At 40.7% G+C, this 13,338-nt stretch overlaps 1 protein-coding gene and 1 non-coding gene across 4 annotated transcripts in view; both read left to right on the top strand.

Moving 5' to 3' along the window:
* Window positions 1-13,338, top strand: part of KLF7 (KLF transcription factor 7) — a 444,455-nt gene that overhangs the window by 36,468 nt on the left and 394,649 nt on the right. The gene's annotated exons all lie outside the window — the stretch shown is intronic.
* Window positions 2,977-3,083, top strand: LOC131751645 (U6 spliceosomal RNA). Its single transcript, XR_009334223.1, has one exon. It is a non-coding gene; the product is annotated as a U6 spliceosomal RNA (small nuclear RNA).

The following is a 13,338-nucleotide window of genomic DNA, read 5'->3' as shown; positions in this document are numbered from 1 at the left end:
TTGAGTCTATAATTTCACCTCTCTGAACCTCAGTTTCCTCATCTAGAAAGCCTCCCTTCCCCCAGAGTTTCTGATTCAAATAGGCTGGGGTCAGGGACTAGGAATCTATCATTTTGACAAGTGCCCAAGGTGATTCTTCATGGTCAGGCAAGTTTAGATGACAAGTCCACTCACAACTGAGCACTGGCCAGCAGCTCAGGAAATAAGAGTCAGCTCTTGCCATTGACAGTTAGGGCTCATCTAAGCAGGCTTGAATTCATGGAAATATTTCAGCTCCAGAAGGAATATTCTCAAGGAGAAAATATTGAGAAGTTAAGAATCTAGGGAACTTAGTCAGAAACCAAACCATATAGACTGGGCCATCATGGTGGAGCAGGGGAAGCATGGATGTAGTACACAGGGTCCCCCAACCACTACCACCTCCTTCTCACTCTCCAGTAGCTGGCTTCCTACACTCCGTAGATGTAGCTGCCTACTGGGTCAGTGCAGGGGCTGAACATTTGCATATTATGTCTCAAAATATTTTGTAAACTGCTGCTGGGGCAAGGCTATGCAGCCCAGTAAAAATCAGGGGCTCAGTAAATGTTGGTTGAATAAGGGAATCAATAAAAAGTAAATGTTTTCTAAGGTCTGGTACTTGGTACCAGTTTGATGCACTCTCCCACTCTTAATCTCTCTGAATGTCTCTGAGAACACGGAGAGAAGTTCTCCTCTGTCTCTCTACACACTCTACTGAACTGAGTGCTATCTATAGAGAGATTGTAGTTAATGAGGGGCCCAATTTAGAAAAAATCTTTTATTTCTAGCCAAAAGCAAATAAGTGCCCACAATTTCCTGGTTTAAAAAATGCAAAGTTATCATTTTTCATTGAAAAAGAAATTCTTCTAGTTTCTAGAACACATTTTTCCCAACTAAGGAGAATTTCTAGTAACTTATAGGTGTGGAAAACCTCCCTGTAGGCAAACTTGATTTTATCATTACACTGTCATGTTTGAAAATATAAGAGAATTTTAAGTAGCCTAACACAAATGCTGATCTTTATAAAGCTTTGTGGTTAAAAGGACATGAGATTTATCAATGTTGTGCAGTCTCTTCTTTCTAATCACACGTCAATAAGGCATGAAAACAAAAGACATGAAGCACGGAAGGACACATGTGCTTTATGAAGTCCTGCTTTGGGTAAGACTTTGCTTCCCGTAAAATATATTTTGGTCAATTAGTTCATATATTTTTGTTCCTATCTCTTTTGAACACACAACATTGGTTTGGGTTAATAGCCCAAAAGAGCCTTTAAATATTTCATAGCTGTTAGTCCTGATGAAAACTCAACTTGTACCAAAGTTATTTTTTATTTATGGGCTTCTGGGGGCATCCACAGGGCTCCACGAAGCATGGGAAAGACAAGTTTATGCTCTGGGCCTTCTGTGAGTGCTTAGCATTTAGATAGCAGTGACAGGTAGGAGTGTGAGTGGCTTTGTGAGTTATTTGGAATGATAGCCTCCTGGTTGGAATGACATGCTGTCCTGCTCGGGGGAAAATGATTTCACATGGTATGGTCACTGGTCACTGCATTTGGAATCATTTTTCTGGAAGTGGTGATGAGCATTTAAGGGACAGATAGATTGGGAGGATAGATGAGAAAAAGAAAGGCATTTGAAATGAGGGAAACTGCATGACCAAGGCACAGATGTGCTGTATCTGGTATATTTGGAGGAATAGCATTAGATGAGGCTGAGTAGTGTAGTGGGCCTGGATTATGAAGGATCTGGAGAGGCAGGCCTTGCCATTCTATCAAATGGAAATAAAAGGTTTTCTATGGAAGGTTTCTTTTTTTAAAATTATAGTTGATTTACAATATTATTTTAGTTTCAGGTGCATAGCATAGTGGTTCAATATTTTTATAGATTATACTTCATTAAAGGTTATTATAAAGTAATGGCTATCATTCCCTGTGCTGTACAATATATTTTTGTTGCTGTATATTTTATCCATAGTAGTTTGTATCTCTTAATCCCCTATCCCTACCTTGCCCCTCTCCACTATGGAAGGTTTCTGAGTAGAGAAATGCCATAATAGTAATTACTTTCTCTCCCACTGCAGAGCACAGGCTCCGGACGTGCAGGCTCAGCTGCCATGGCTCACGGGCCCAGCCGCTCTGTGGCATGTGGGATGTGGGATCTTCCCGAACCAGGGCATGAACCCATGTCCCCTGCATCGGCAGGCGAACCCTCAACCACTGCGCCACCAGGGAAGCCCTACTTTTTTAATTGAAGGATTACCATACACAAGTAATGATACAAGTTCTTCTATATACATTGACTCACAGCAACCCTGGAGTGTAAACACCATTTTCAGGACCTCATTTTTCAGCTGAGGAAACTGATCATTGTAAAGTGGCTGAGACAGGATTTGAATCCAAGCCGTTTGGCCCTGCTGCCAATGTGCGTAAGCAGTAAGTAGGCTATCTAGTACTCCACAACTGGATAAATGGTATCTAAGGAAGGTTAATCTCAGAGTTGATTGGAAGGGGGAAAAAAATCTTGGTGATGAGAAATCCAGTCAGGAGGCTACAGCAGTAATTCTAGGCATGTGAGAAACCATTCACATGTTTGCTTCCTGCCTCTCCGTCACTGATTTCATCCATCCCTACTAGTCCTATGCTAATTCCAGGCCTCATTGTTTTCTGCCTCCTGCCCTGCTCCCCAGCCATCCATTCTCCACTCTGCAGCCGAAGGATCTTTGTAAAAGCAAATTGGAGCATGTTGCTCCCTTGATTAAACCTTCCAGGTAAAATCCAAACTGTTCATAAGCTGGCTCTCATTTCTTTTCAGCCCCATTTCTAGGCACCTGCATAGTTTCACACCAGTAAACGTCAGCTGGTATTATTATCCCATCACAACCCACTTATCACACCATTGTATTTGCTGAATGAAGAAAATCAGTGAGTGGGAATAAGAAATTAGGAGATGGATATGTGTGCTCGCTTCGGCAGCACATATACTAAAATTGGAGCCATACAGAGTAGATTAGCATGGCCCCTGCTCAAGGATGACATGTAAATTCACGAAGCATTACATATTAAAAAAAAAAAAGATGGATATGGTTAATAGGCAGATGTCTGATCTTAACATTTTCTCCCCACCTGTAGGCCTGAGGAAAAGAAACCCAGAGGAAAAAAGATCTACCTTTTTACTGTGGGGCCTCTGCAACTTTTCCTTCCAGAACCTATTTAGCAAATATTTTCCCTCTTAGTGCAGCCCTTTTGGGGGGTCTGTTTCCTGGTCTCCATCCTGCGTAACTGCCTTGACTCTTGGCTCTGCTGCCTGGAAGCCTGGGGCTTGGCCACACTTGCTGCAGCTCCAGCTCCAGCAAGCCAGCCCCAGATCCTCTCGCCCCTCTGCTGCCTTGGGGAGGGGATTCAGATCATATCAAGGAAAAAGGAGAGGATGATTCAAAGATGAGTAGATAGTTTCAAGATGGCTGACTCAGAGGATGACTCAGAAGAAAGCTGGAGGGATAAGGAGGAAGGACCGTAGCTGTGATGGTAAAGGGCAGGGAGGCCTCTGGAGGCATCAAGGCTGGACTTCAGTCCCATTTCCTGACCTCAGGCATGACCCTCAACTGTCCCAAGTCTCAGCTTACTCTCCCTCAAGTGGGACCAATCACAGTATCTGCTGTACAGTAGTATCTTGAAGGTTAAAGGGAAAGTGACCCTCAGGCACTCAGCATGATGGCCCATCGCAGGAAGCACCCTCTAAAAGTCAGCTGTCATTGCTTTAAGTGGGAAGTGACAGTAAAAGGGTGTGGCCTAAAACAGGGAGTTTCAAACTTTTTGGCATCTGGAGGGTCCCTTAGGCTCATAAATGTTATTGAGGACTTCAAAGAGCTTTTGTTTATATGTTTGTTATATCTAGTGATACCACATTAGAAATTAAAACTGAAATATTTTAAAATATTTATTAATTATGAACGAACAATAATAAACCCATTGTTAACATATTTTTTAAATGGGAAATAATAAGTTTTCCCAAGGCAAAAATAATTAGAAGAGTGGCATTGTTTTACATTTGTGTAAATCTCCTTAATGTTAGGCTTAATAGAAGACAGCTGGATGATTCTATAGTCTGGTGCAGCACCACATTCCAGTAGCCTCTGGATAAGTCCACTATACTCCTGTGAGAGAATGAGCGTTAAAAAAGCAAATAGGGCTTCCCTGGTGGCGCAGTGGTTGCGAGTCCGCCTGCCGATGCAGGGGACACGGGTTCATGCCCCGGTCCGGGAAGATCCCACGTGCCGCGGAACGGCTGGGCCCGTGAGCCATATACAGGCTGCTGAGCCTGCGTGTCCGGAGCCTGTGCTCTGCAACGCGAGAGGTTACAGCAGCGAGAGGCCCGCGTACTGCAAAAAAAAAAAAAAAAAAAAACAAAGCAAATAACATTTGGTGCTGTTATGAAATAGTTGTGACCTCAAAGTCTGCCTGAAGGAGTTTCAGGGATCTTCCAGGGGTCCCCAGACCACACTTTGAGAACCACTAACCTAACAGATCATGTTGAAAAAGATTTTGTTTTCAATCTGTGAATAAAGATAATGCCATAAAATGAGATTATATATCACCTCCATCAAATGGGCAAAAATTAAAGAGTCTGCCAATATCAAGTGTTTCTGAGGATGTGAAACATCAGAAGCCCTCAACCTGTGTAGCATAGCTATAAATCGGCTTGACTGTTGTATTAGGCATTACCAAACTTCTCTTTAAAGATGCTCATACTCTACCACCCAGCTATCCCACTCCTCAGGAGAATTAAGAAACAAATGATGATATCTTTATATAACAGAATACTACAATTAAATACTAAAATGAACAGTAATGGTAATAGAAGAGTATAATAGTAGTAATGTGATATATTCATATAATAGAATGCTGCAATTAGAAATGAATTCACTAGAGCCATGTTAATATGAGTAAATCTCAAAAATGATGTTGCGCAAAAACTGAGTAAAAGACATGCGAGTCCAGAGTAACATTTATGTAAAGTCTGAAAATGTGCCAGACAAAAGTACATGTTGCTGCTGGACACATACTTACATAGTGAAAATATACCATCACGCAAATGCAGGACAATGGTCGCCCCTGAATCATGAGGACAGGCAATGAAATCAGGGAGGAGTTTGGGGAGGCTTCAAATATACCCATAATGTTTTATTTATCTATCTTAAAAATCTGAATTTAAAAAGTTTTGTTTAAGTGTTTATTTAGCTGGGAAAGCAAATATGGCAAGAAAACAAGGCCATGACAATAAAAAATGGAAACTCACTGCAAAAAGCCTATGGGCAAATGACACCCTCAACTCCTTCTGTCACACTGACTGTGAGGTCAGGGTCCACGTGGGAGCAGCTTGGTTCCAAAGGCTCATTTGTAATTGATTCTTTGGTGTTTTCCATGGGTTTTCCCATGGATACAGTTAATTAAGTTGCCTAGACTAGGTCATCTGCCTGGCCCACAGAAACCTATTAACTTCACAGCCTGCCTGACCAATAGAAAGGGATCAGCAGGGTTGAGAAAGTGTTTCCTGGGAAAGTTTGTTCTGACTTAGCCAGGAACAGATCCTCTCCTGGGTATCCTTGGCCTGACTCACCTTCTACTTCCCTTTCCAGCCAGATTTTGAGAGAGGGAATTCTCACATTTCTGAGCCAGTCAAGCTTGGCAGGGGTAGGATCAATATCTGGCAGCACAGTATGGGATATGTGGTTCTGTGGGTAGATTGTCTGGGAATTTGGGGCCAAGAGATAGGGGGGGCAAACCTGTCAGCCCAAATCTCTGAGTTGGAAAAACTCTTGATCTTTGGTCAGCTTTAGAGTTATCTCACTGATTTTCTACTAAGACCTCTTTTACTTTCTCTTTTACTGACAATCTGGTTGTTTCTGACCTGTTTATCTCCTCTCTGTTCCACTGTAGAAAAAGGCCATTGTCCCACAGAGTCTCCTGGGTCCTTGACAGTGGACACTCTGCTACTAGTGACTCCAGAATTTCCTTGTAGGCAGGTTTTAGGGTGCTGACTTGGTGGAGAAGAAGGATTTGAAGATATGTTTATGTACCATTTTTAAAAAGATGGAGGCAACGTCGGCTGTCTTATTAAATAGGGTGGGAACTGGTGGAGAGATGGAAGTTGAGGCTAAGATGCCCACTGCTCCCCGCTCCTGCTCCGCGCCCCCCCCCCCCCCAGTATTCTTACCCAACTCAACAAGAGTTAATTCTCCTTCCTCCCCTCCTCCACTCTTCCAGTGTCTGAACTAGCATTCAGCCTGGGGCTTAGGCAAAAAGGCACTGATAAAAGTAAAAAGCAAAAGGAGAGTTAAGAATTTTAAGAATCCTCTGAGTCTCCAATATGAGTTGGTTCTGATATTCATTGAAACATAGGTCCAGTTCATTAAAGTATGTTTTAAATTTACAATTTAAATTTGTCTTAAACAATAATAATAACATATAAAAAGACACTACTCATCATTCCAACTCAAGTGCTCTCATTTTTGGACATTACTTTCAGTCCTTATTACCTTGATATGTTTGTATGACTATAGATTATAGGGGTACAGTAAGTCCCCTACATACAAATGAGTTCCGTTCCGAGAGCAAGTTCGTGAGTCCAATTTGTTTGTAAGTGCATCAAAGTTAGCCTAGGTACCCAACTAACACAATGGGCTCTATAGTACTGTACTGTTATAGGTTTATAATACTTTTCATACAAATAATACATTAAAAAACCACAAAAAATAAAGAAAACATTTTAAATCTTAGAGTACAGTACCTTGAAAAGTACAGTAGTACCGGCTAAATCACCACTGCTTTTACGCTTGCTTCTGGACACCCTGAACTTGAAATAAAGATACTGTACGAGTGTACTCTATACAGTACTGTACAGTAAAGTACACAAAAGCACAACCACTTGTAGAGGATGCACACACATGACAATGTACGCCAGACACGTGAACTAACTTACGTGATTGGATGTGCAAAGCATATTTGCATCCTTGAAAGTTCGTAACTTGAAGGTTCGTATGTAGGGTACTTACTGTATATGCTTTTTATCTTACTATCTCACTTATTATATACACATTTCTTTATGATCCTGCCTAGTCCTCAGGCTTTTTTTTTTCTTTTGGAAGCAGCTCTGTTTTTCCAGTTTTATTGAGATATAATTGATACACAACTTTATATAAGTTTAAGGTGTACAACGTAATGATTTGATATATGTGTATATTGAGAAATGATTACCATAATAAGTCTAGTTAACATCTATCACCACACACAGTTACAATATTTTTGTGATGAGAACTTTTAAGACCTACTCTCTTGACAACTTTCAAATACACAATACAGTATGCATGTGCATATATATATATATATATATATACACACACACACACACACACACACACACACACACACACACACACACACACATATAGTCACCAAGTTGTACACTACATCTCCAGGACTTATTTATCTTATAACTGGAAGTTGTACCCTTTGACTCGCTTCACCCATTTTGCCAACTCCCCAATCCCTGCCTGTTCTCTGTTTCTATGAGTTTGGTTTTTTCAGATTCCACATACTTATACTTACTTTTTTAAAGGCCTGGTAATGCTCTGTTGAATGGATATTAATGGATTAGAGAAAGTGTTCTGTATTCTAACTCAGGGAGAACATCAAGACCTCATGGAGCTGATTCAAGGGTGAAAGGTTACAGCAGATGTAGTGTATTTACAATAGTATCTAGACAGGATAAAGGCTGACTAAATGTTGGCTGTTATTATCTATAATTATCTTCACCCTTTTTCCTTCAAAAAGTCCCACCCATTTAATGAAAGTCTGGGCCTCTCCAGTGACATGCTGCCACCTCTTTTTATTTTTTCCTTGTAGAGACAAAAGTACATATAGTGGATAACTCTGGATTTCAGGCTTGCAAAAAGACCTAAGTAGCTTCGTTTCCATTTCAGGAGAGCAGGTCAGTTAATATGTAAAAATTTTTATTTTATATTGGAGCATAGTTGATAAGCTCAATTAATTTTAACTTCCTTCCTTACCAAGGAAGAGTAACTTCTGGTGAGAGAAAGTTGGGGAAAGGCCAAAGCAGGGGCTCTGGGATGAGGCAATTGGAAAAGTTCTGGGGCCACTCATACATGATACAACAAATATTTTTTTGAGCACCGCTGGTATTTTTGAACCAGTCACTGAACAAGGCTGCTAGGCCCTGAAAATACAGGTGAAAGCCATTTTCTGCTCACAAGTTGCTCACCGTGTAGAGAGGAAGATGTTAAATGGGGAAGGAGTACACAGGAAGAATGAACATCCTGAGTGCTTAGGGAGGAGCCTCATACACACCAGACTGATGCTCAAACTGAGATGGGTAGGGTTCCTCCTGGGAATTAGTCTATTGAGGCCATTACATTACATTAGAAAAGGCAAGGGCCAGATCATGAAGGATCTTTTGTACTGTGATAGGAGGGTTCCCCAAACACCCCTGCCCCAGCAGACAAGGTAAGAAGTTATAAAGTACAGAAGGGACGGAAGAAATGGGTGATGAAGTTTTATCTTTCTTCCTCCCTGACATTTTCCTTTCCTTCCTCCTCTATTGCCCTACAGATTTATCCTGCAATATCACAAGGGTTATAGTTGAGAAAGTGGAGGGGAGAGGAGAGACAGAAGGAGAGAGAAGTCCCAAATAACGGCAGTGGAGAGGAAAGGAAGTATCAGAGCCACCTGGCTGGCGCAGTCATTTGCATTGAATAGATGTACCTGATTGAGGCATCTGAAACCCAGAGACTGTCCTAGAAAATAAACTTACCATGTTACGCAGTGATTCATCAGCCCCCAACTTCATCTCCTAGTTATTTATGAGTTTGTAGAACTTGAATAAATGCCAGGCAAATTTTTCTGAGTTGGATTCTTCATTTAGTAAGTTTATTTTGGAATATTTTTTTCCTATGACTATTAAAAGTTAGGTTCACACACTAAAAGGTGAAGAGTATTGATATTTGAGGTAAATAAAGCAGTCATCCTGATAGCTACTAATCGCAAACCAACTTTTCTCTCAATAATGAGACAATTAAACAAATTGAGGTGGTGTTTTTACTTGAGATATATGAATAAATGACTGTAGATTTAGCAGAATACGTATTGACATATCGACTTTTTGTAAGGTTTTTTGTAGCCTTTTTTTTTTTTTTTTTTCCGGTACGCGGGCCTCTCGCTGTTGTGACCTCTCCCGTTGCGGAGCATGGGACAGGCTCCGAACGCTCAGGCTCAGTGGCCATGGCTCACGGGCCCAGCCGCTCCGCGGCATGTGGGATCTTCCCGGACCGGGACACGAACCCGTGTCCCCTGCATCAGCAGGCGGATTCTCAACCACCGCGCCACCAGGGAAGCCCGTAAGGTTTTTTATAAAAACTTTTAAAACCTAACTTTAAGCCTCTGTGAAGTTAAAAAATACATAATATGTTAAAAAATATTGGGCTTGGTTTAAATATTTTTGTTTCTGCTATATGAGTCTAAGGCTAACAAAGTGATGCCTAGGATACTATTTAAGCATCTGAAAGAACGTGTTGATTCCTTTCCTTTTCCTTTAACAATAATTTTTGAGCAGTCATTTCAGTGAATTTAGAAGTTATGTGAAAACCTTTTAATGGAACAGCTATGATTTAGGAGTGTTAAAGTTTTAAACTCTAAGAATAAATTGTATAATGTTTCAAATATATCATGGTCTTGATTATCCTAGATATCGTGGTAGTTTAGTGCTGGAGCAAGAAATAGTTATTAAAATTGACTGGAAAAGTCTAGTGGGAGATTGTTCAAAGGCCTCAAAGTAAAGAAACTTGAAGAGGAAAACAGCACGAACAGTGATTTCATCAAGAAGAGGTGTAAAAATTAAACAGATGGGGGACATTGCAGGAAAAAAATGTTATAACAAATCTACCATTTTCCTTACAAATAATTTCCCCGAATAAGCAAACCTGTAAAAGTTACATCACGTGCAATTAGTAATGTTTTATAGTATTTCTTTTAGTTTTTTTCCCTCTCATATCTCTGCCTGTGGCCATATAGGCAGAAGTTAGAAGATATGTGCTCCTCAAAACCAGTGAGGGGAGAGGATGTACAGACCCAATATGCAGTTACCATCATTCAAGCTTATGTTCAGCTGCATGGAAGAAAGCCCTGGCTTTGGCTTAGAAAAGGATGCATGTGATGAGGAATCTGGGTGGGGCAGTCCAGAGCAGGTGCTGGCACCTGAGGAAGTCACTGAGGACCTGGGTTCCTTCCTATGTTCCATGGTCGCCTCGCCTCCACCACGAGCATTGTGTTCATGCTCCAGGCAAGATAAAGGGGCAGGATGAGACCTGCAGGATTGTACTGTGCACAGTCCACCCTGTGAGTTTTGCTCTCATTTGCAGTCAACCAGCACTGATTTCCATGGCCAGCTCTAACCATAAGGAAATCTGGAAGAGGGGGGGATTTTTGACTGGCTACTTTGCCATCCCAAATAGAATTGAGTTCTCTTGATAAGGAAGAAGGGGAGAATGCTTTCATTCTTGATCTTTAAAGTATTTAGTTTCCCATTTGCCATTAAATGGAAGTTAGGGTTAATCTTTTCTCGTATTATCTTTCATCTCCTGCTGCACCTAATAGTAGACATTCAACAAACGTTAGTTGATTGATAGATTGATTTACTCATCAGAAGTTTTCAAGCATACTTCATGTCAATATACTAGGGACTTATAGTTGCAATTTCAGACATTCATACACATGAAATAGAGAACAACCTAACTGACATAAAGGGTATATTATCTCCATTTGTGTTTTGTTTTCTACTTATTTATAATGTTAATGTACTTGTTGAACTGGACTTGGTTCCAAACATGTTTTCATCAAATTACTTCGTTAAATGTGACCAGAAGGGCAGAAAAACATAATGGGGGCATCAGACACTTGGATTCTCATTGCATCATGGTTTGTGGGATTATTGCACAGTCTCTCTGTTTCTCAGTTTCTCTCTATAAAATACAGGCTGTAGCAATGGCTGTCCAGTATAGGTATTGGGAAGGTGAGAGGCTACATAAGACACTGAAGAGCGTGCACAGGCTCGGAAATCAGATCACCTGGATTCCCTTTCCAAATCTGTCATTTACTAGCTGTGTAACCAGTTTCCCTATCTGTCAAGTGGGATGCTGGAGGTACAAACGACAGAGGGCTGATGTGGAGATTAAGTGGGTCAATATATGCAAAGTGTTTAGAAAGAATTTGGCACATAGTAAACACTCAAAAAAATTAGCTACAATTATACAGTGTTTCTAACTGCTTATTTGGAAGTAAAATAGGATCAGCCTAGAAGTATGAGCTTATTTTTCTCCCTTGCATGTTTTCATGAGTGCTTCCATAATCACTCCCTCCCCTTTCCTCTCTCCTCCCTTCTCCCCCCACCCCTCAACACCCTCTCCTATATTTTGCCTGTGTCTGCTTTGACATCTTTGGGGCCAGAGGGGACAAAGGGAGCTGCTAAGATGTCTTCGGAGGCTGGGAGAAGCAGCCCTGTGGACTGATTGCCATAAACCAGTGTGATGAGCTCTTGAGCTGGGTGCCAATCAAAGTACAGCAATGGGACCTGTCGGGAGAGATGTTGATTTCAGCTGTCACACATGTCCCTTTTTGGACTTTCCCCAGGACTCTTGACCCTACTCTGCAGTGGTTTGAAATGGATTTTATTAGGTTTTCATTAGTCCTCATATCTATTTGTTTTTCTCTTGGTATCTGGTATCTAAGCTACATGAGAGCCAGTACCACATACTTGGCCAGTGTTCTGCTGAGACTTCTGCATGTTCAGCCCTCTCTCTGCTGTACCAAATCTAGAGTGAGGTCAGGGGTTCGGAGGCCCAACTCAGCTGGTTAATCAACAAAGCAATGAAGCTATTTCATGTTCTTCCCCTTCTTTAATTTCCTCATGAACCAGAATTATAAATAGCATGCTCTGTGACCTTGGGGTCAAAAAGGGAATAATCAGGCAAATGCACTTCAATTATAATAACTATTATGAACATAACATATTAATAATGAATATCAAGGATTCAGCTCAAAGACAATAAAGGCAAAGTCTCTGTGAGTCTTTTCTCTCTCCCTTTCCCCATTTACTTTAGAACTTATCTCTGGGTAGAGTGATATAATAGGATTTTTAAAAGTGAGTAAAAATTTTCACCCCCAAAAATAACTTGCTTATTTTTATCCTGAATAATTCCTTGACTGATGAAGCCCCATTTAAACTGTTTGCAAACACAAAAGGAACAATAATCCACACTCATAAACAAATCTGAGAAGGTGTATAAAAAACTCTTTTATTTGCCTAATTGGAGAAATTTCTGGAGAGGAATTTTCAAAGGAAAACAGTTATAGCATTTTTGTCTAAATATATCTTCTTGCTTTTGTTATACTTCAACCTGAGTGTTTTAAAAATTCTTGTGATGCTTCCCTGATGGCGCAGTGGTTGAGAGTCTGCCTGCCGATGCAGGGGACACGGGTTCGTGCCCCGGTCCGGGAAGATCCCACGTGCCGCGGAGCGGCTGGGCCCGTGAGCCACGGCCGCTGAGCCTGCGCGTCCGGAGCCTGTGCTCCGCAACGGGAGAGGCCACAACAGTGAGAGGCCCGCCTAACGCAAAAAAAAAAAAAAAAAAAAAAAAAAAATTATTGTGTAGAGTTGATTCTCCTTTGTTAAGGATACTGTTTTTCAGAATAAATTTAAAAAATTTTTAATTTATACAACCATGAGCTTCCACATTTCTTGTTGAGAGTAATTTTCTCTCTGAATTTGAAGGGAATGATGTCTTGTCAGCATATTTGATATTGAGGGTGTGGGTTTCATTTTACTTCAGCAAAGCATTGAGTTCACACTTTCTCTCATCTTCCTGGGTAGAGAGAAATGTAAACAGTGACAAAGTGAGCTCTTCACAACTCTTTCCCTGATTTTTCTTTGTGATGTCACCTTCTACAGATTTCAAATACATGGGATCTTAAGAAGAAACAATCTCATTCGACAGGAAGCAATAGCTATTATGAAAAGGACTAGTAAATATTTTGTAAAATACCAAATTATCAGATAATTTAAATCTGCTAGATGGTGCCCCTCCTCTCCGCATTTTGATTATTAGGTGCAAACTTGTTAACCTTCATCCCTGTGATTCCAGAAATACCTTTATGATACTTACTACATCTGAATTTAGGGCATTTTTCATTTAAGCAAGACTTCTCAACCCATTATTACTAATTCTTCATTGTGGAGACTGTTCTGTGCATTA

Source organism: Kogia breviceps, chromosome 2, assembly GCF_026419965.1.
Source record: "Kogia breviceps isolate mKogBre1 chromosome 2, mKogBre1 haplotype 1, whole genome shotgun sequence".
Lineage (NCBI taxonomy): Eukaryota > Metazoa > Chordata > Mammalia > Artiodactyla > Physeteridae > Kogia > Kogia breviceps.
This window is presented reverse-complemented; position numbering and strand designations above follow the sequence as displayed.